Source organism: Papio anubis, chromosome 14 (assembly GCF_008728515.1).
Source record: "Papio anubis isolate 15944 chromosome 14, Panubis1.0, whole genome shotgun sequence".
NCBI classification, from domain to species: Eukaryota; Metazoa; Chordata; class Mammalia; order Primates; family Cercopithecidae; genus Papio; species Papio anubis.
Genome location: NC_044989.1, coordinates 8274738 through 8298867, shown reverse-complemented (window position 1 = coordinate 8298867; position 24130 = coordinate 8274738). Strand labels below are relative to the sequence as shown.

At 47.3% G+C, this 24130-nt stretch overlaps 1 long non-coding RNA gene across 1 annotated transcript in view; it reads left to right on the top strand.

The window, feature by feature from the left end:
• The first annotated feature begins 12327 nt into the window (after window positions 1-12327).
• Window positions 12328-24130, top strand: part of LOC110741012 — a 37533-nt gene continuing 25730 nt past the window's right edge. The window contains exon 1 of the long non-coding RNA XR_002516500.2: window positions 12328-16085. This is a non-coding gene — a long non-coding RNA (uncharacterized LOC110741012). The remainder of the gene's footprint in view (window positions 16086-24130) is intronic.

Genomic DNA, 24130 nt, shown 5'->3' with positions numbered 1-24130 from the left:
GAGAGGGAATGCCAGAGCCTCCTGGTTCAACATCTCATTACAATACCTGTAACACCTTTGACCTTAGAGGCCCTCTCTTCTTCTAGAGCTACAAAGAACACCAGAAAGGGGTGTGGCAGTGGTAGGGACTCCAGACAGACTTGGTTCCACCAGGCTTTGGAGGGAAGTCATGTACCTCTCAGCCTCATACTCCACATCTGCAAAATGGGAATAGGAAGGTCCATGTTGCCAGGGTAAGGAACGAGGCATGTTTAGTACTTGTCTACAAGTAGGTATTCCATAAGTGGTTACTATTATGCTTGTATAATAATAAACTTATTACATAAATCTAACTTTATAGAGCTTCTGGGAATTGGAAGGGCTTAGCTCTGATGTTCCCTTCCTCCTTACCTCAGCCAGGAAGAATCCGCCTTTTCCTCCCTCCTGCAGGTCTTGTCTTGCCTGACCATAGAATCTAATACCAACCTTGTGATTGTCATCTGAATATAGACTGCATCTTATCTGCTTAATAGATTGAGGCTCATAGAGGTTAAGGGCTCAAGATCGCAAGCTGGTTAGTGGGGAAGCTGGAGTTCAAACACTGACCCATATTCCTTATCTCAGCACAATGGGAACAATAGCATTAAGTGCCAAGTTTCAGAAACTCACATGAAGACTCTTCTTTTGCTTTCGCTTAGAGGTGGGAATGAGAGGGTCTGAGCTGTCCCATGTTGGGCATAGGGAACTGGACAGGCCTGCTGGTCTCTAGCACACAGCATATTTTACAGAGAACTTACCAACTTTCCACTTTCCCAACCGGAGAAGGGTTTAGAAACAGCCCCTAGTGATATGGGTGTAGAAACTCCTGATAAAGTATAGCCATGGAGAGGAAGTGCTCAGAGGTGCTGGGCCAGCAGGAAGTGGGAGCTGTTTCTAGCACAGAGGATGTGGCTCAAGACAAGGTATAAGAAATGAAAGTCAAGAAAGAAGTAGAAGTGGAATATTGAGGTGCCTCGAGCACAAGGAAGTGGCTTTATTGGCCAAGGTGGAAGGACAAAACAGCATTGCAGCAAAGATTTTGGGTGGGTGTGGAAGCCATTTTTCCTCTTGTAGCGGCTGCATGAGGGAGGTGTTGGAACCTGGAGATTAGACATCTGGTGTATGGAGATTCTCAGTGAACTCTCATGGAGACTACGTACAAACCACCTTGAGGAAAAATTGAACCTGTGAAGGCAAAGAAACATTGATTTCAGTGAGGTTTAGTTGACTGACTTGCTTGCATTTTAGTCTTACAGCTCTGCAGGATGTGCTGGTGAGCCGGGAGCTACTCTGGGGAGGCAGCTCTGGTTTTCCTTAGTGTTGAGGGGTCTACCAGCCGTTGAGCACAAATGCTATACTGGGGTTTACAGAGAGCAAATAATTTCATCCTCACAGTAACTCGTAAACTAGGCAAATGCTATCACCCACATTTTATGGAAAGGAGGCAGCTCAGAATCACAGTATTTAATTAACTTGTCCAAAAGTAGAGTTCAGCTGGCAAATTGATGTGAACCCAGGTCTCTCTGATCCAGAATTGAGATTCTTTCTGCTAGGTGGCTTGTCCATATACAGGTCTTGCTGGGAAATTTTTCTCCCCTACCTATGAATGAGAAGCATAATCAGTGGCCACTTTGTGGGTCAAGGGTCCCTCTGAAAATCAGATGAAAGCCACTACGGAAGAGTGCATATGCCCCACAACTTTAGGGAACTGAGGGCTCTCTGAGGTGCATCTAGAAGTCTCTTAATGTCTGTGGAGCCCAGCTCAGGAACCCTTGTGATAAGGGAAAAGGGAACCAGAAGATGTCAGAAAAGAAAGAATTTTTAATGGAAACAGATTTAAAAACTGCATTGTCAGTACAGCCTACACACTCTGAATTTGTTGCCTTGAACATAACAAGCTTACATAAACAGGCTTCCATTACCTTATATGATAAATGTTCTTGTTTGTAATGTGCACGTGAAAATGGACAACTCATTTGAACATTCTACAGGTAGATGTTGTTTTCCTACCATAAAAGCCAAAACATCAAATAGCTTAAAACAATATACTGGGAAGTTGACATGATAAAATAGCATCACTTCCTTTTCCTTTACTACTTAGGTATTTTTCCCTTTGCAGGTGGTGTAGGGATGACTTCCATGCTATCACCCAGACTCACTTTACACTATGGCTATAGTCATCTTAAAGAAATTTGCATCTCATTGGAATATAGTCCTTTGTATGTGTTTTCACTAAATTGATTATTTATTTTATACTCCCTTCCAATGATCCTTAAAAATGCTCATGCACTGAGAATCACCAATGAACAGAGATCATCCAACCTGACCTCCTTTACTTTACAGATGGAGAAACTGAGGAGCTGAGAGTTTAAACCCCAGGCACTCGAGAAGTACCTATGAAATGTGAGGCCAGATGGAGTTTTCATTCTGTTCCAAAGTCCTGGCAGGGTGGGTATCTTCAGTGGGCCAGGGAGCCACACAGGCTTTGCTAGCAGTGAGGGGATGGTCACCGCGAAGGAAGGGTGCTCTGGTCCAAGATGGAGGTAGGACCCACCTGTGCCTCTCAGGATAAGCGTCACCAACCCAAACCCAATGGGGAGCATCTCTAAGATGAAGTGAAGTCTGAGTGGGGAGGGCAGGGGGACAGAAAGGTCCAGAGACTCAGAGACTTGGGGGACAGGGAGAGGATGGTGCAGACCCTCCAGGAAGAGACTTAGGGACCCCCAGCTGTTCCCTGAAGGAGTACTGGTGTGGGTTGAAATGTGACTTGATGGGAAAAGGGGAAAAAAAATGTAGTTTAGCCTTAGGCCTCTATGGATGTTTGGGACCATCTGGGGAAGGGGGGAACTTAGCTGTCAATATGTGTGAAAAGCCTGCCTGAGCACATTTTGGACCAGGTACTGTGGGAAGTTATAAAGGAGTAGAAGTCAGGGTCTCCACTTTCCAGCTTCTTAGCCACAGAGGTTGATGTGGTTAGGTGTCAAATTTAGCCACTTAACCTTTCGTACTGTGATTGGCATTTTCAGGCATTTCCTCCTTTTTAGTTGGATGAAAACCTGGGTTGTAATCCAGTTTGGCAACCATCATCTAGGTAGCTTGGGATAACTGAGTCCTGTGACCTCTTGAGCCTCAGTTCCCTTGCCGGCCAAATGCACCTCCTTCCTGTCCCCAAGAAATTAGAAGTGACTTGTTTAAAGAGTTAAATGATAAGTCGTATCAGAGGCACAAAAGACCCTGGCTGTCTTCTGAACATGCTTTGACTACAGCCACGTTCAGAGCATGATCACGTGCAAAGACAGGGTTTGTGTTTCTGGAGAATGGACTGAACGTTTCGGAAGAAGCAGGGAGGGAGACACAGACACAGTGTCCTCCCGGTGCGGGGAGGGCTCCCAACCTAGAGGCAGGTCTACTGTAGCTGCCAGCAATGCTTTTCCGTAGAAATGAGTTCACCTGATGTCAGGATGCCTTCAAATGGGAAACGATTCTCACTCTTTTACCTCCAAGGTTGTCGAACAGACTTCTGATTATCAGTTGGCTTCCCAGTGTAATTTGCCTACACGGAGCAAATGTTTGGTCACAGGAAGTAAGTGCTGGTCAACTTGGTGGTCATCTTTTGTTTCAGTTAAAAATTATACATTGGCATTCTGGTTTCTCTGCTTGGTTTCCTGTGAGTTGCTTGGTGTGAGGCACGCACAGCCGCTGACCCCCAATGCCCCTTCCACACCCTGCACCACTGTCTCTTTCTTCCCAGCCGCTGTGTCTCCCATCTTCACTGACCATACACAGGGGCTCAGAGCCAGTTTTAACTCTCAGGAGATGACTGTGGGGCTCAGCTGAGTCCTCAGAGCTGTATCCTATTGCAGGTTCCTGAAAGTAGGAAGTGTGACCACAACCATAGCCCAAAGGCCTGTTGACACTCAACAATGCTAACTGAATGAATGAATGACTTAATGCCTGGGCACAGGTGGAAAGAGAATAGAGGGTAAAGCTCTGGCATTAGGGTGGGGAAGTTCCTATTTGAAGTTGGTGGAAGGAGTAATATGCCAAGGTCGCTGCCTGGTCTCTTTCACTGTCCCTGCATGGTTGTAGGAATGCCAACATGTCCTTGTTTACACAATGAAGCAGGTGGAGTTGGGATCTTGGAATCATGGAAGGGAAGGTACAATATCATGAAGATTTCCGTGCACACTTTAACATTCAACTCTAAAGTCAATACAGTTCACGGAGTTTGCATAGATAATCCTAAAACTTATATGCAAGAGTAAAGGACCAAATGGAGAAAATTTTAATGGAAAAAATATGCTGTGGGATTTGCTCTCCAAGCACTGACTTATTAAAAAGCCATTGTCATGAAGACAGTGCAGCATCGAGGCAGGAACAGAAAGCAGATCAATTGGACAGACGGGCCGAAAGGTCTGCTGGTCTAGGACAGAGGCAGGGTTACACGTCAGTGGGAAACATTTGCTGTTTGGGACATTTGGTTATCCAAATGGGAAAAAAAGTTAAATTAGCTCCTTACCTCACAACAAATAAATATGTCAATTCAGACAGATTAAAGATTTATTCACAAAAGTGGAAAGATAGAATACCTTCCAACGCTGGGTAGAAAAGCATCTTAAACAAAACACAACAAGCAAAGGCCGTAAAGGCAACATTCATACATTTGATATGAAAACTACAATTCCTATGTCAAGAAAGATAAAGATGACCATATATTGGGGGAAAGTATTTACAACGGATATAACCAATAAAAACAAGTGCTAAGAATATGCATGTAGGAAAACAGTATAGCAGCTCCTCAAAAAGTTAAATATAGAGTTACCATATGAACCAGCAACTCTGTTTCTGTGTATATACCCCACAGCATTGAAGGGAGGGACTCAAATCAATATGTGCCCACCAGTGCTCGCAGCAGCTCTATTCCTAAGAGCCAAAAGGTGGAAACAGCCCTAGCGTGCACCAATGGATGAACAGGCAAAGCAAATGCACAGTATCCAGACAACGGAATACTCTCCAGCCTTAAGAAGACAGCACATTCTGGCCGGGCGCTGTGGCTCACACCTGTAATCCCAGCACTTTGGGAGGCCGAGATGGGTGGATCATGAGGTCAGGAGATTGAGACCATCCTGGCTAACATGGTGAAACCTTGTCTCTACTAAAAATACAAAAAAAAAAAAAAAAAAGAAAAAGAAAAAGAAAATGAACCAGGCATGGTGGTGGGCACCTACAGTCCCAGCTACTTGGGAAGCTGAGGCAGGAGAATGGCATGAACCCAGGAGACAGAGGTTGCAGTGAGCTGAGATCATACCACTGCACTCCAGCCTGGGTGACAGTGCAAGACTCTGTCTCTAAATAAATAAATAAATAAATAAATAAATAAATAAATAAGTGACAGCACATTCCTACACATGCTACAGCACAGATGGACCCTGAAGACATCATGCTAAAGTACAATTATGCACAATTACGCTAAGACAGTGTACATGAAGGAAATGTTGTATGATTTCACTTATATGAGATACTTAGAGTAGTCCAATTCATAGACACGGAAAGTAGAATGGTGGGTTCCAGGGGATGAGGGAGAGAGAAACGGCGAGTGAGTGTTGAATGGGGGCAGAGTTTCAGTTTGAGAAGATGAAAGAGTTCTGGAGGTGGAGAGTGGGGGTGGTTGGTCAACCACACCAGTGTACTTAATGCCACTGAGTTGTATCCTTAAAAATGGTTGAAATGATACATTTTATATTATGTATATTTTACCACAATGAAAAAATAAATGAAGTACTGACGCATGCTACACCATGGACGAACCTCGAAAACATGCATGCTAGGTGAAAGAAACCAGACACAGGAGATCATACATCGTATGACTCCATTTCTATGCAACGTCCAGAACAGGCAAATTTAGAGGGACAGAAAACAGATGCATGGTGGCCAGGGTCATGGAGGAGCGAGGGGCCCTGGGGCTGCGGGCTAAAGTGTTTCTTTTTGGGCTAATGAAAAAATCCTAAAATTGGTTGTGGTGATGGACACACAGCTCTGTGAATATTGTCAAAGTTACTGGAATGTACACTTTAAGTGGGTGAGTTGTATGGCACGTGAATTATATCTCAATAAAGCTGTTACAAAAAAAGTTAAAAAAAGAATATATAAATAACCCTTTCAAAATTAGGAAAGGCACACAACAAAGAGAAAACCGGGCAAAGAATAGAGGGGGAAACTTGATAGGCCAGTAAATATATGAGAACAAGTTCAGCCCAGGGAAATGCAAATCAGAGCAACAGTGAGATTCCGTCTCACCCATCAGGCTGGCAGGAATTCAAATCCTTTCATCCCCAGTAACAGGGAAGACGTGAAGCAACACAAACCATCGCGAGTCGCTGTGTGGAAACGTAAATTGGTACAGACTCTTTGGAGAGCAATTTGGCAATATTTGGCAAATGGGGAGAACCGCACACTTTCCACTCAGCAATTGTACTTCTAGGGATGCACCCCAGAGAATTTCTCATGCGTGTGTAGAAGTTCTGTGTAAAAAGATCGATGTGGCACTGTAATATCAAAAACATTGGAAACATCCTAAATATCCACCTCAGGACATGGATAAATGAATTGTTTATGAAGCAGTAGAATACTATACAGCAGTTAAAATGGACTGCCTGTGTACTATATTCATATGGATGGATCTTTCAAACAAAACATTGAAAGGCAAGTAGAACACCCCACTTATACAATGTTTATAAAACAGGCAAAACCACATTTACATAATTTATAAACAGGACTTCCTCAGCTCTACCTGTATTCTTCTGTAGATCTTTTTCTTCTAAAATGAAAGGTCTGAAGCAAGTGTGTCAAAAGGTTAAGAATGATTAAATCTCATAGATGTTGATATGGTGTTTGTTATATCATTTTATACTTTTCTATATGCTTGAAACAATTCATAATTCAAAGAACATTTTAAAGACCTACATGAGGGGAAGAGCACACAGTGGGACCTGTCAGGGGAGTGAGGCGAGGCAGAGCATTAGGATAAGTAGCTAATGCATGTGGGGCTTAATACCTAGGTGATGGGTTGATAGGTGCAGCAAACCACCATGGCACGCGTTTACCTATGTAACAAACCTGCACGTTCTACACATGTATCCTGGAACTTAACATTTAAAAAAAAAACAACAAAAAACCTATACAGTGCTGTGTATTTGAGGTCACGTGCATGATTTTGGAAAGCTTATATGCTTCCCCACACCTCATTAATGGTGACCCAATTGGGAAGTCTGCCCAGGTCAGATGGGTCACTGCCTCTGGGGGTCTGGAATTAGCCTCTGCAGTTGGTCAGCCAGCAAAGCCTTTCCAAGCGTTCCTGGTGCGAGCCACTTGGGGGCACATCCTGGGTCCTGCCCAGCTTTGTGCTTTTGGTCCTAGCATGGCATGTGGCGTAAATGCTTAGGTGGGTGAACCCTCCCCCTAAAAAAACACACAGACAGGAAATGTAGACCTCAACCTGAGGACCTGTATGAAGCTTAGAGGGAGGAGGGTGTCTTAAAACCTTCATGGGCTCTGCCTGGTAGATCCCAAAGTTATCCTTATAAGATGTTTGGCTTCGGCCCACTGTTTCAGACTGAAGTGTAAACATGTGTTACAGGACTCACCTTGATAGGGCCACTCACTCTTTCTTGGAAGATACTTCTTAACTGTGTGTGAGGTGATAACCAATCTGAAGGGTGACCATCGGGAATTACAAGGAAGCAGCACTCATCAAAACAGCAATGTGAAACTCCTCTGCACCCCTTTCTTACAAATGGCAATAACTGTGTTGAAGGAGGCCATGTGTTTCCCTGCTAGGGTGGGATGAGATGCTGGGCTTTAGGTGGCAGTGGCAGAAAGAAAGAATACTTCTATTTTGCTGAAGTGGTTCTTTTCTTGGAGTGAGTAAGGGGTAGTTGCTAGTTAACAGAAACAAAGGACGACATAGTAGTACAGAGAGAGCACCTGGGTGTGTGTGCCGTGTGCATATGTGAAGAGAGGCTGTTTCCCTCTTCATACAGAATTATTTGATTTTGCCCACATGTATATAGGGACATGCTTAATGCACTGTCAGTGAACCCGTGACTGTGTCATTTCTGGTCCACCAGAATATATCAGGCATGTTCTCAACCGAGCGCCAAGTACCATGGAAAGCCTGCAGTCAAAATCTTTGCTATCTGTTACTCTGGTGAGGAAAGTCAGTAACGATCATAACCTTAGCTGAGATCCAGACAGAAGATGACCAGTGCTGACGGCTCCTCCCATGGGTTCGCTTAGGCTTTGAGGGATGTCTTCAATTTTTTTTTTGAGACAGTCTTGCTCCTATCACCTACACTGGAGTGCAATAGCGTCATCTCGGCTCACTGCAACCTCCGCCCCTACAGGTTCAAGCGATTCTCCTGCCTCAGCCTCCCAAGTAGCTAGGACTACAGGCACGTGCCACCACGCCCACCTAATTTTTTTGTTTGTAGTAGAGACGGGGTTTCACCATGTTGATCAGGCTGGTCTTGAACTCCTGACCTGAGGTGATCCATCTGCCTCGGCCTCCCAAAGTGCTGGGATTACTGGTGTGAGCCACTGGCTGAGAATGTCTTCAATGTAATGGAGAAAATCTGAAAACAGTGCCCAATGATAGTGTGGAAGGATGTGATAATATTTTAATATGGACTTTATGCACATATTTGCTTTTATCTGAGTAATTAGGGCTAGCGAAAGGTTTCATGAGTATTGAGCACGTAGTAACAGTGCATGAGCTGAATAGTCAGGCAGCTGGCCTGGATGCACTGGGGCTTTTTCTTTTCAGTTCACTGGAAGTCGAGTCTTCTTTCCATAAGGTCTATGGTGCTGAACAATAAGATTGGTTCTAAACAAATTAGAATGTCTAAGTGTTCAGCCCAAGTGTACTAGAAAAATTACTTTGGTAGAACACTTACTTTCTCCTGAAATGCTGTTGGGAAAATAGTTGCTTTCAACTGGCCTTGCAGAGTCTTTGAAAACATCCTCAGTGCTGCCAAAGCTTTATTTAAGAATGCCACAAATTTTCTCCCACCCTCCATTCTTACCAGTGGCGACAGTGAGATATTACAAAATGGAAAGTATCATTTATTTTTAATTGTAAAATACTTTGAGTGTAATATTTCTTTTGTGATATTAGATTAGTCACTTGCCACTATTTTCTATGGCAAAAATGACAATCACTTTTGCACCACCCTAATAATTGACCTCCCCTTTAAAAAACAACCCATCCCCAGGAGAGGTGGTTTAGTAGGATTCTTCTTCTTCTTTTTTTTTTTTTCACATAGAGACAGGGGTCTCCCTATGTTGCCCATGTTGATCTCAAACTCCTGAGCTTAGGTAATCCTCCTGCCTTGGCCTCCCAAAGTGTTGGGATTAAAGGCTTGAGCCACGGCACTAGGCCTGTTTAGTAAGATTCTGGCCCTCGATGATCCCGTGGGGAATTTTTCTCTTCAAGTGTCACATGTCAGATACCTGTTAAATGGTAAGTGGGGGCTGCGGGGCTAAGGGAGGGTGCCTGGCCTGTGTCTGAGTAGGAGGGTCCATTTATACCAGGCCGGGTGCAGCCACGCTGAGGCGGGCAGGTGGTGGAACCCCCTGCAGACCGCAGGGTCCGGGCACTGGTCCTCGCTGCTTCCAGGGGTGGAGTCAATGTCGGAAGTCCACAGAGAAGTCATAACGTGTGACTGGAATGAAAAATTGGGATTAAAAATGCAGAGCCGTGTCTTTAGTTCATTCTTTGATCCCAGCAGTTAACATTAATTTCTCTTCTAAGTAGGTGATTTGAATGCAGCTTATCAGATTTTTTTTTGGAGTCTCTGTGGTTCTTTTTGTGCAGCTTTCTTTCTTTTTCTTTTCTTTTTTTTTTTTTTTTTTTTTAACTTTTTTCCCCACTTAGTGCTTAAAAAAGGCACGACTTTGAGAAAATAGTCATCTTTCTGGGATTCATCTCTGCTGAAGTCATCAGAAGCTGCACCCACAATGGAGCAGGAATTGGGGAGCGGGCGGTGGAGGGGGGCTCTGCTTGCCTCAGAGACAGAGTTCCTGCTCCTGGTCCCACAGGGTGGCTGTAATATGACTTGGCCTGCATGCCCTTGGCTGTCTTTGCTTGGCATCCAAACTGGCAGTGTGGCTGCCTGTGTGGGTTTCTCCCTGGCCCCTGGCACAGGCTCTCTCTCTCCTTGTCTGCTGGGACAGGGGCTTCCTAAGAGATGTCTGGTCCTTCGGGTCTGGGACCTGATTGCCCTCGGAGCTCACCTGGGTCTTCTCTCTGGCCTCCTGGATTCTCCAGTTTGCTTATGAGTGTGTGAGGTTTCCGGGCTCCTTTCCTGCAGCCGGCCTTGCCTCCCTGTGGTTTCCTGCCTCTCCTCGCTCCCTGATCTCTCTCCCGGGGAACTCGCTCTTCTGGGCGCTGTCCTCCTCCTCCTCCAGCCTCCCAAGTGTGGAGGTCCTGTGGCTCCGTCCTCAGCTGACTCCTTTGCATGCTCTGCATTTCTCCCCTGGATCCCATCCACACTATGTGTCAGTTTTATTTCTATGCAATACTCTTCTCCCTCCTTCCTGACTGGCAGCCCACAATTCTGTTTCCCACTGAAGTTTTCCATCGAGATGCCCTCTCAGCCCCAGAGCCCCTCACCCCTTGCCACTGTCACACCCCCCATCCCGCGAGGCCCCATGAGGCTTTCCTTTCTCCTTCTCTGACGTCTGCCCCATTCTATCCTTCCCTCTACCTGCTGTCTCACCAGCATAGCCTTCACGCTTCGCAGGGGCTTCAAAGCTGCTCCCCGATTTCCATCTCCACTCCCTCCAATTTATCCTGACTGTAGCAGCTTTCATAGTGTCTCCCAAAGAACCCCCCACCTCCCTGCATGGCTTTTGAGTAGGTTAAGAGATGAAACATTGAGTAAAGATGGCGGTGTCTTTATTCCTGACAGACATCACATTGGCAGATATGACTTTGCATGCAGTGGCTAAGTGCTTGGCTGTGCTGACCTCAGTTTAAGTGACTTAGCCATCCAGTCTTTGCAGCAGTAACCCAGAGCAGGTGTCCGCCACTGGAGGGCTGGCCCAAGGATGACTTCCTGGAGCAGGGTGATAACAGGCCAGAGCAGCAGCAGAGAACTCCTATTTTTCACCAACAGGCTCACTCCAGAGAGGAAAAAGAAGACCAGAGCTGAACCAAGCTTGCCCAGTCATGCATTCTGAAATACCAACTGGACGGGCACTCTCTGTTCCTAGGTGGGTGGTAGGAAAGGCTACTGAAAGGAAGCATCCAGAGAGGGAAGAAGCATTTCTCCTCCTAGGAGAACCAACCAACCTTGTAAAGTCTGCCTGCTGACCCTGATCTCCTGCTCAGATACATTCAAGCCCTCCATTTTTGTGCCCCCAGTTTTATTCTCCCAAAGAGAATAGTCTCCCAAGCTCCGTTTTTGTCTAGATTAGCCAAAGGTCAATACCATTTGTCTTGTGCTTTTCCTCCTTTGTCTATATTTAAATTAGAGTCATTGAAAGTTTACAGAGACTTCAAGTTCAAGTTCAACCACCATATCAATCACTGCAGTAGCAATTCTCAATCCCAAGCTCCCAAGCTCCCACTGTGGGCCGAAGCAGGGCACTAGATGCTTTAGAAGTGCACTTTTGTTTAATTCTCAAGTATAGAAAACCCAGCCTGCCTGACTTCAGCAGTAGAGAATTTATTGGGTCATGTAATTAAACAGTTTTTTAGACCCAGCTCCCTCTATCCAGGCTCAAAGAAGGTTACCATAAGTGGTATCTATCTCTCCACTGCTCTCCATACTTGGTCCATGGACCCATTTTCGGGTCCCATGTAGTTCTAGTATTGCACACAACAGTGACAAGCCCCTCATCCTCTGTAAACCATACACAGTGGTGACAAGCCCAGCGTGCTGTCTAGAAGGGCACACAGCAGTGATGGCCCCAATGTCCTCTGTGGGGGTGACACACAGTACTGGTGACTCCCACATCCTCTAACGGAGGATGCACCGTGGTGAGAACACCTTGTTCTCTCATTCTTATCCTCAGAGAAAGAGCAGGTGATCTTTCCTCGCCATCAAACAGGACTGACTTTGTCTAATTGACCCTGGTGAGCCTGGCCTGGGCCCTCTGCGCATCCACAGACCCACTGCTGTCACTGGGAGGTTCAATGTACCAGTTAGTTTAGCTCCAACCCCAGGTTACTTGGTGAGTAATTCACAAGGGAAGGGCCATTTCTTCAGAGGCAACTGGAGGCCCTGTTTGCTGTAAGAAGAAGTGGTGCCAGGTGGGGGGCGGGGTGGGGGGTGTATGGAGGAGTGGTATAAGCACCAATCACTGCAGCACCTCTAATGTGCCCTTGCACTTCCTCGGGGGAGCTTGCTTCAGTACAGGGTCTCACCCAGCAGGCCTGGAGTAGGGCCTCCCACCCACTGGAGATCCAGGTTTGTCACAAGCTCCCAGGTGATGCCCGTGACCCAGACCACACTTCCAGGAGCAAAGCACTCCAGTGCCCAAGGCCATACAATTAGCAGACGACAGAGCTGGGACTTGAACCCAGTCTGATTGATTCTACAGTCTGGGTGCCTCCTACCACTGCCTGCATCTCTGTGAACACTGCCCAGGTCCCCCTGAGGGAAGTGCTCCTTTTCCTCAGAGCCCCATTGGCGTCCCGTATGTCTTTTACAGTGCCAGTGTTCCATGTCTCAGTGTAGTTATTTGGGTAGGCCGTACAATGCACTGCAAGTATTACTGTTGCTCACTTTTTTCCCCTTGAACTTCTCAACTAGAATCCTATGAGAAGGTGGGACTGTTTTCCAGAATGTTGCTTTAATGAGGTCAGGGTCAAATCCCTTCCCCTGCTTCTGGTAACCGTCTTGCCAGCCAACTATTCTGCAGATTCCTCTCTCTGGTCACAAAGGAACTGTCTTAGGGGCCAACCATGGATGGAGAGATCTAATCACGCACTGGTAAGGACATTTGGTCTCCTCCTAGTGCTCAGCCCTATGCCTGGTACTCTTGAGCAGGACCCAGACAAGGAAAAAGGCATGAAGAGATTGGCCCTGCCCACAACAATCCACTTAGGGAGAGCAGAATAACCCACATGAAACCGTGGTGAACAAGATGAGACAGCCTGATAATTAAATGCTAATTTGAAGGACTAGAAGTGATGTTGGATTCAGAGGCAGAAGAGATTCAAGAGAGCTGGAATAGGCGAGAAAGATTCCACAGAGGAGAGACCTGAATTGAGTTTTGAGAGGGGGACAGGATTTGGAGGGGGCAGAGGTCATTTTAGGCCAAGGAAACCACTCAGACACTGCCTTCTTCGTGTCTAAAAGACAGAACCCCTCTGTGGCACTGTTTGTGTTGGGCACACTGACGACATGACAGGTAACCTCCAAAGCTGCCAAAATGACTTGATATTTATTCAGACTCTAAAGTAAATTGGCCTATTAAATCAGTTGTAAGGAATCGTATTTGGACAGTGACTAGATTTGAAGGATCTAGTTATTTTGCAGTTAAAGAAATCTCGGCATTCATTTCCTCTACCTTTAGGGGAGGAGGATCCGTCCATCGATAATATGCACAGGCCTTGGCTGGATGCTGGGGAACATGGGGCAGCCGGGGTGGAAGGAACTAAAAGGGAGTGTTAAGATACAGAGATGCATGGATTTGGGGAACCTGTCAACAGCAGGGAGAGATATCCTCCATTCCCCAAATGTTGGCATGTGAGGAAGGTCTAGGCTATTTCACAGTAACTGGGAACTTTTGCGGGGTTTAAAGGAAGAAAGGTGGAAACTTTGAGAGAAAGAAGGAGGTCATTGCTGACACCAAAGTTGGGATACACGGAATGGTGTTGGGGAACGGCACAGGATTGAGATGTGAGGCCATCAGCAGAGGGCATGACCTAGAGGGAGGTTTCCCTGCTGGCACTGACTGGGTCAACTTCTCCATAGAGTTCTCAATGGTCTGGGTGAAATAAGGAAGAGTATGGTATGGTTTCTTCCTAAATGCAGTCAGCTTACAGCCTTTTATTTTTGAAAATTGCTGTTTCTTTTATGAAATGATGGGGATAGTGGTCCCTCAAAAATAGCCTTCCTTGACAAAATTAAAAGTTAGAAACTCCATGTAGCTGTCAGATTAAAATAAACAAACAAATAAATAAATAAATAAATAAATAAGTAAATAAGTGATCTATACAATCTAAAAGCCAGGGAACCAACTGATGGCCCAAGAACACAGAGAGAAAAGGACAGACAGGAAGGGGCCAGTTGGTGGTAACCTTGTTTATTATTTATTTATGTATTCACTCATTCATTCATTCACTCAGCAAACACCCACTGGCCTGGAAGTCTTGTTTAATTTGAGCTACTGCAGACTTCTGTGGAGACTGGGGCAAGCAGTGCTGGTCCTTGAGAAGGTGAATCTTAGGCTGTATTTGTGCTGGTCTTAGAGGAGAAGGCAGAGTCAACGCCCCGTGAGGCCCTCCTGGAGCCTGGTTTGTGTTGATCAGAGGGGGCTGCCTTCACGGGTCGTGGCCCCCAGGATAAGCAGCGGGAAGAGGGAGGAGGAGAACCAGGAACCAGAACAAACCTTTTAGCCCCTAGGGAACGTCCAGATTGAAGAGGTGTAAGGGAGAATCACACCAGAGGCTCTTTGAGTGAATTTGGGTCCAACAGTGAATATTTACTGAACACTTAGCCTGATCAGGACGCAGCACTGGATACAGCCTAGGTTACTGAATAACCACACTTATTTCATCACAACAAGTAGTGTTTAAAGGGCCAAATGAAATCAAGAAGTGGTCCAAAGTCACTACTTTCTATTTTCAATTGCTTTGGGGCATCAGTTATTGAGAAGGATGCCTGGGTGAATTTGGAGTGTCAGATACACTTGTGTGCATGTATGCAGAGTAGTGGCGGGAAACCTGTATGACCAGCCTGGGAAGGATGTGGTGTTCCTAACGTGGAAGGGGCCACTAGGATTATGAGAGCCAAGTTGAAGTCTGGGGACCCATTCTGGCTTTTGAAAATTCCACTTGCATGACTGATGTGGTTTATGCCAGGGATGCCAATTATTGTGCAACTCATTGCAAAATTCTGCCTGGTCAAGTCAGTGCAGCTCAGGTGGTGAGGGGCATGGGATTTAATGCCCAAATGTTTAAGATCCAGGGGCCTGAGTTTGAGTCCTGACACCATTTCAGAGCTGGGACTCCGTTACGACAGCTTACAGAAGCAGGTCTGGTCACAGACTGGCTCCGGCCCAAGTGGGGGGCGGGGTCTGGGCTGGTGTCCTGCTTGTTTCTGGCTGGCAGTTGTGAGAACGTGAGCATCAGACATTCACACTCCCCGTCTTCTGTGCATGTGAGTGGCAGTGTGAGGAAGGTGGTTATTCTCATTTCAGTAGGAAATATGCTCTAAACACAAAAACAATCTACAAAACAAGAGGTGTGGGTGGGCCAAATGCACGTTAGTCTCAAACATGACCCCGTTAGAACAGCCACCCGACTCCCACCTGCAGTAGGAAGCCTGGAGAAAGGAAAAAAAAAGGACTTAAATCTTCTCTCCAGCCCTTCAACTTGCTGGCACATCGCATTTAAAATGCGTTCCTTCTCTCAGCTGGAAATTAGGATTTTCAGGTAACACATGAAAAATCAGTAAGAAAATAAATACTGCAATAGTGGGGCTAGGATCCCTGGCTGTTCACAGAAATGTTATAGAAACTAGGCAGAAAATGAGGTATTTTCCTGTGTTGTAATGCAGCACTTAATTTTTATGCTGATTATATATTTATTATTCAATGTTATTTAACACCTGTGAAATTGACTTGGTAAGACCGCAGACTGTGGGATCGGGGTGGGGGTGAGAATCCTTCACAAGTCTTAAATGGAATTAAACCCGCGTGCTTATATTAACAAGGTAACAAGAAAAAAACCGGTCTAAACAGAAAACGGCCGGAAACCCAATGAGGTCCTAAATATAGTAAGTAGGCAATAAAGGATAAATGTTTCTAGCAAGTAAAAGCCAAGAAGTAAATACCAGGTAGGCTGCACCTGCCTTCCTTATCTAACCTTTTAAGAATGCTATCGCTGGTTCCTGTTTGTCCGCACCTCCAGCTGAGGGGGGAGGTGTTCCTGGGGGCAGATTGTGTTTGCAGTCGCATCTCTCCACGTCGCCTGCCTTCGCTGGCTCCGGCCTGGGCCTGGATGTCTTATCTTACTTTATGGGTTCACCCACTGTGGGGAGGAAGGCTAGCAAACGCGGGCTCAGGATGCGCCCTGGCGCTTCTTTATTTATTTAATCAATTTCAGCACGTAAAGGAGAACTTACTTATTTCTCAACACTTCTTTCTGTTTCCTGAAAGGCTGAAAAAGGTATGTATGTATGTATGTTCCTAAATACGTATTCAGTAAAACCGGTAGGAAACAAAGACTGGGTCGCCTGGGGGCTGTGCAGACCTACACAGTGGGCTCAGCCCTCCCTGCCCCCCGCCCCGCCCCGCCCCCGCGCCGACCTCCTCGGCACCCTCCGTTACTCCCGCACCCACGCCTCGTCCCCCGCATCGGGCCCAGGGCGCGTAGAAGCCGGCGGCGCGGCGGTGTTTCGGGTGGTGGTGGGGTGGGTAGTAGAGAGAGGGGAAGGCATTCAGCGGCCCGGCAGGTGCTGCCTTCATCCGAGGCAGGCGCGGGCGGGAGACAGCCTCCGCCCCACCCCGCTCCTTAACCCTGAGCCCCAACCCGTTTACCCCGCCCGGGAGCGGCCTCCAAGCCCGCCGGGCGCGTCCCGGCTGCGCCCTGACAGAAGCCGGGTGCAGCCACCTCCAACCCCCTAGGCGGCCGGGCAGGTGCAGGTGCGGGGCTGCGCTCCACCCAGCCCAGGGCTGTTGACGCAGGTGACCCGGCTCTAAGGATCCCATCGGTCCAGACCCAGCATTCTAGGGCCCTGGGGACTGGAGTTCTTGGAAACCTCGTCAGCTGAGAGAACTCAGTTTCCCCTCTGGAGAGGTTTCAGACAGCGCGGCCCCAGACCAGGGAAGCCACAGACTAGGCGTCCCTCCAACCCCTCGCAGTGGATGAGGCTGCAGTCGGGGCCCGACCAGCCCTGACGCCTTCCCTTCCAGGTGCTCTCGGCGGGCACCACCGCCTGCGGTCTGCGTGATTCTTGTCCAGGTCTGTGGAGGGTCACAAAGCACCTCTTGTCATACAATTTTTTAAGCGCCCCTATTCTCCCTTGGCTTAGCAGGCAACTTGCCCATTGCCCATCTCCAAATTAGGTCGCCAAAATGCGCCGTGAAATAGCGGATGATGGAGGTTGCAGCCTTGGGTAAGAGCGCTCAGCTGGGTTTGTGAACAACGTGGTTGAGGCTTCTGCAGAGGGGCCTTAAGCTCTGGCCAGAGTCAGCGCTTTGAAGAACCCACAGGGAATCTCAGGGATCTGCTACCTTACAAAGAAAACCGGCCTCCTCTGCAGCGCCCCCAGCCCCTCTCCCGCTTGGTGTGGCTGCAGGCCTGGGTGGGGTGGGGTGGGGTGGCGGTGGGAGCATTGCTGATGCTGTCTGTGCGGGCAGGGAGAAGCCTGGCTTTGGGTTAATGCTGCAGACAGGCCTGCGTGCGGGAGCCTTTGAAGGGCTTGCTGAGTTGGAAGCGGGAGGGTGGTTTAGTTTCGGAGAGCAGACTGCTTTCATTTTCTTGGTTGCCTTCTTCATCAAGATACTTCACTCTTTGACGTTTCCTGCCCAGAACCCTTTGAAGAAAGTCCTTTTTTGCTGAGTGTGCACTGTGCTCTAGTAAGGCCCGTTGTGCGAATCCCTTCTGTTGCCTGGCCCTGTGCTAAACGGTGAATAGGTGAGGCTGGGGTGCCTCCCTGCCTGCTGTCCCCTACCAGCGAGATCCGGAGAACCAGGGGAACCGGTGCTAGGGGCAGGACAGTGTCAGTGTCAAATGGCCTCTGAGATGGCAGTGTCTCCTCCGTGTGCCATCGCACTGTCGGAAAGAGCCTGTCCTAGTTTCAAAGAACTTGGGAAAAAAAATATTCTAAGCATCCTCAGAAGACAGGTGCTGTTGCCTAAGCACCTCTGTTAGTCAGTTGCCCCTGACTTCTAGATCTGAGCACAACTGAGTGTCTCAGCACTGTGGTCAACATGAAGAGGGCCTTCCAAGAGGGCCATGTCAGTTATGTGGTATTTAGTATCTGGGTCAAGATGAAAAAAAAAAAAATCACCAAAAAAGTTTTTCTGTTAGAAGGTTTCTCACCAGTAATTCTCCAAGACATACTTTCTGGTGTTTAATGAAGATGTTGAACTCTTTGCTGACGATCGACATGGGGACGATTCCCACTGAGCTCATGAAATCTCCTTGTCAGCTGCTTTGGTGGCCATGTCTGCTCTGATCTTGGACAGCATCATTTCTCTTTCTTTGTGTGTTTTCCAAATGGGAGGCGGAGGCAGGCGCAGGGCCATCTCCCTAGCCTGGTGCTTTTCCTGTGTCTGTGTGAGTGAGGTGTCATTGCGGAGAGCCGGCAATATCCCGTCTCCTGTGGTCACAGCTCACAGGCTTTGAGTGTGGTGGAGACTAGGCAAGGCAGTCGGCAGCCAGGCCAGGACCCAGCCAGGGCCTCCTTAGGTTACACTTTGCAGGGAATGTCCAGGGGAACTCCTTTAAGGAGTGCTGGGCTACTGCGGGCCTTCCCTGGGGAATGGCCCTAAGCGAGCCACTAGAGCCGCTGACTTTCCTGGTCTCCATAAAGGAGGGGCCCCTCTTCCTGCTGCAGTGGCCCCGCCCACCCAGGTGAGGATGCTCTGTGGTGCCTGGGTGTCTCAAGGCTGGGCAACAGGTGAATGGAGGAAAGAGAAGGGCGAATCTCATGTCCACTGGGTGTGCGGTGGTGAGATGCTGCTGTTTTGGAAAGGGTTGTGGCTTTGGGCAGATTTTTATAGCATTTATATAACAGCTGTTATGCTTCTGCAAATCCTCTCCTTTCACTTTGGAACTCTGTCATCCTTGGCCTGCCACCCAGGGCTGTCTTGCTGCGCCTCCTGAATATTTGTGTTCAAAAATGTGGACTCGGGAGCTGGACTGTCGAGGCTGGAACCAGGCTTTGCCAATCGTTAGTTGTAGGACTTCAGTCTCTTTGTACCTTGGTTTCCTCTTTTGCCAATTGAGGATAATAACAGTTTCAACTTCACAGGGTGGGTGTGAGGGTTGAATGAGTGAATGTAAGTGAAGCACTTAGGATGGGGCCTGCTAGGCACAGCCCACGTGGTGAGGGCCTGCGGCAGTCGTTTCACTGCTGTGTTGATTAGGCTGAGCCATGGATCTTAATCCAGCTAATGGTATGTGACTTGGAACTTACTTATTTTTTAAAAAAGAGACAGTGAGGGAGAAAATATAATTGACCTGTTTCACTACGAGACTGACTGGACACCCTTTGCTAAGGGATGCTCTGGGGTTCCCATTTCTTAGTGGATTCACATTGGGATAACTGATTAACTTCATGGGAGCTTCCAGGTCTTTCGACAGCTTGGGATGGTGAAATTTTGGTTGTGTTTTAGAAGAAACTGGATCTGAACGTCGGTATCATAAACTGTTTACCCTGGCAAGGATGGCACTGAGGAGCAACCTATTCCTGAAGGTGTTGGTCTGGGTCTAGTCAGTGCTAGCTCCAAGTTCATATAAAATGCAGCTTTAGGAGATTAGCAGTCAACACACCTCCAGCTCTTTGAACATAAAACAAGAGAAAGTATGGCGGTTGTATCAGTTTCCATGTGTATCTGAGTGTAGCATGACCCGTCAAAGGAAAATCTCTGGAATACGCAAAGGAAGCCAAGGACTGGGTGGAGGCATGCTGTGTGCTTCTGACGAGTCAGTGCCGGGCAGCGGGGCAGGCTGGGATGTCTCCAGCAGGAAGCGCGTATGCGGCCCGCCAGGCTGCACCTGTTCTCACTTGGAATGCCCTTGCATTCTCAGGTGCAAGTCCTGGAGATGTTTCTGAAATTCTTTCTCCTCCACGAATCCCTTTATGGCAATAATTCTGAACTGAGAGCTCTGGGGGATGGGCGTGGGAACCTGTGAGTCACTGGAGCATGTGCTGACTCAGTGTGGCCATAGGGAAGGGCGATGGGCGATGGAGACCCCTGGTCTGCACAGCGTGTATCATGGGCTGCAGCTCACAGCAACTGCCGCATTCATAGTCTTGGGGAGACAAAGTGGTCGGAGTTGTTTTTCTAGAAACGGGAACAGGCCTGAGTCATTTATGCCTTTGCCAAATCGCTTTCGTTAGCAATTGTTCACATTTTCCAGATAATCTTATAAATATAGGCTTCTCTCAAACACATCTTTCCCCACATGGCCTGTTTTGTGACCAAAATTATGACCCAGTGTCTCTTCATTAATACCATGCCAGCTGGTAAGCCCAGAAGGACGCCAGATCGAAATTTCACAATTCTTTTAAAGGATGTGAGCAGTGACAGAGGAGAAAGATCTCAACAATGGCTGCTATTTATCCTGCAACAATCACACACATGCACCTTGCTCATGACGTTCCTCCCCTAAATGCAATCTTTATGAGAATACTGAAAAGTAGATTTTGCTTTCTGCCTTGTCCAGATAAGGACGACATGGCTGAGACAGAAGTCAGCTTGTGGTGGACCTCAGGGTAAAGCGCTGCTGCCGTACCATTAGCTGGCTGCATTCTGTCCCTTCTCAGGCAGTGGCCGGTCCTAATTCGCCAGTATCTCTTGCTTGTGGCAATCTCCCCTGTGGGACTGACATTTGGAAACTGACTGGGGATGGGGTTGAAGGTGCGGCCAAGGAACAAGCAATGCCATCCACCCACCAAGGTGCTGCCACTTTGATCTTGGTGAGGTCGAGTCTATTTCAATCATTCCTCATGATCTCTCTCTCCTGGATTCCCTGCTGTCCCACAGCCCTCTCCCCACTTTGGAGAGCGAAGCATTCATTGCCACAGGGAAGACATAAGGAAGCAGCACAGGGAACTCCAACCTGGCCTTTGAATTTCAGAAGAACTTAGGGTATGAGCAATACATTTGGAAGAATGCTAGCACAGAGTCAGTTTTTCTTCCTTGTTGCTCTGAGATTAAATAAAGATTCTAGAGATGGGAGAAGGGGAGAAAAGTTCTGAGAAGGTGTCTAAGGCTCTGTCTTCAGGCACAGACCCCAGCGAGTGCTGAACCCTCTGTTGGAGGGGGTGATGGAGGGTTCCCACTGAAACCCTAGACTTGCTTGAGGATTCCAAGGGGACAGAAACACCGTGTCACTGCTGAAGTTCCCTGGATAGGGCCTGGGAAAGGAGTCTTAATTCAGTCTCCCAGGTGGCAGCAGGTGGAATTGTTTCACTGGCGGTTCAGGTGGACAGGCTTGGAGCAATCCTTCATATCACAGGTTCTTCCTTGTGCCTTCTCTCACCCACCTGCGGACAAGCCACAGGGCAGAGTGGTGACACTTGTCCCCAGGGAGGCCTGGGGGCTGCGACACCTGAAGAGGGGCCATAACGGGGACAGGAGCATGTAGCAGTTAATGGCATGAGCTGGACCCCTGAGACCTGATGGAATGAGAACATTTTTGTGGATACCAAAAATATATCCACTGAGAGATGAGAGTGACCAAGGGCCAGGACCACAGATGTTCCCTCTGTGCCTTCCCACTGCGTCCCCGCCTTGTCTTGGCACCAGGTGCTCTGGGAGCTTCCATGCGGCCCTCTAAAGGACTAAACGAGACTCTGAGATGAAATTGGTCATCGTGAAAATAGATAAACCATTTTTCTCCTACAAATCTGGAGGCCAAGATTTGCAACCGATGTCTGAGTTAACCACCAATGGGTTTGCTGTCATTGTGGCATTGGGAATTAGAGGTCTTGGTCACGGGAGGGATTTTAGGTCAACCTTTTGTGACGATGGTGCAAGGCTGTGGGTTGGCAGTTAAGCACCTGAGGGTTTCAGTTCTGTCTCTGACCTTTGCTCAAAGCACAGCTTCAGCCATGGATCTGCCTCTCTGGGCCTCAGTTTCCCCATTTATAAATTCATATTGGGTCAATTATCTCTAATATCCCTTACAGTTCCAATTTTGTGGGATCGTAAAATTAAAATCAGATCCCAAATTCCTTTGAAATAGAGAAAGGCAAACACACCGTGAGCCCCAGGCCCGTTGTTGATGTGACTGACCCTCCCACGGTTCTTTCATTTAATTTATATCCCATTTTGTGTTGACTTTTTATTCAGTTCCTTCAAGTATGTGGACATGGTGACTTTGTCCCATGCTGTCCCAAGTCTTCCTGGTGGCATTTCTCCTAGGTGACTGTCTAGGAGCTCTTGATATTCATGTTGATCTTCTGTTCTCCAGTGTCCTGCATTTGGTCTTAAAATAGGCACATGCTTTATGATGTGCTGACCTTCTGATGTGAAGAAATCCCCAGTGTCAATGATGTTTAAAAAGGAAGCCCCAGGAAGATCACAGCATTCTTGACCCTGATGACAGCCAGTAAGCACGTGGCCTTCCTGGTGTGGCTATGTGTGGCTGGATATGAGCTTTGTACTTTTAAAAGAACCATGGAACCAGCCAGACCAAAACCAAGAGTCTTTGGTACACATGTCACACCCAAACAAAGAAACATATTTAGATCAGAAGATGCACAAATCCTGATATTCCCTATTTTCACTAATGTCCTAATTTAGGGGTCCCCAACCCCGGGCCAGTGACTGGTATGCGTCCATGGGCTGTTAGGAACCAGGCCATACAGCAGGAGTGAGTGGTGGATGAGCGAACATTCCCTGAGCTCTGCCTCCTCTCACATCAGCATGGCATTAGATTCTCATAGGAGCACAAACCCTATTGTGAACTGCACATGCGAGGGATCTAGGTTGCCTGCTCCTTATGAGAATCTAATGCCTGATGATCTGTCACTGTCTCCCATCACCCCCATATGGGACTGTCTACTTGCAGGAAAACAAGCTCAGGGCTCCCACTGATTCTACATTATGAGTATGTAATAATAGTAGAAATGAAGTGTAAAATAAATGTAATGTGCTTGAATCATCCCAAAACCATCCCCCTCACCTTGGTCTGTGAAATATTGTCTTCCACAAAACTGGTATCTAGTGCCAAAGAGGATGGGGACCATTAACCTAATTGTTGAATATATATATTTATTTAGTTCCAAGGAATGACTGAATAAAGACACAAAGAGAATTAGGTAATATCTACCTATTGTGGGCATCTCTCAATACCTGTGTTATACACTGATAATAAATAAGAGTTCAGTGACACAAAAGGAGACTCTGTGCAAATGGCAGTACTTCTTGTGATGGGGACAGCTGTCTTCCCTGCCCTCTGCAGCATGAGAGGCCCCTCTTGGTACTCCCTGCGACCCTCAGCTCACTTCTTGCATGGCATAGGCATGCTTTCCTACAGATTCTGTTGACTTGTCTGATTTCCACACCAGATTGTGAACTCCTTTGAGGCAGGGACTGTCTTGTTCGTCATTGTAGTACCAGCGCCAAACAAAGGGTGGAGTGGAGGAAGGTTAGGTGGATGGGTGGGTGGGCGATGAGTGAGGAGCAGAGAATATGAGTAGAGGTACGGGCAGAAAAGAGTGACCATTGTTGGGCACAGTGAATTAATATCCAGTAGAAATGCATGAGATTGAAGTGCTGCAAGGAAGTTGTTTGATGGGTGGGAAATAATCCATAGAGCAAAAATACCACTGTTAGCAAGAACTGTTGACTTGCACACAAGCTCAAGGACCGTAAAGACAATTCATTATGGAAACCATACGTTTGTCCATGATGATGTAAGACATGTTTCTCCAGTTACCAACTAGATCAATGAAATAGTGTAGGAAGTCATGCTTGGTTCATTTAAAATAGATGATCACTTGTAGGAAGGATGTCTAATTTGAAACTGTTATGCTTGTTTCAAAAATACCAAACTTATTATCTTATAGCAGTGGTTCTCAAACTTGATTATACATTAGAATCACCTGGGAAGCTTAAACAACTTTCCTGATGCTGAGACTGTACCTAGACATTGTCTTAAACCCTTTTGGGTTGGGACCCAGGCATCAATAGCTTGTCA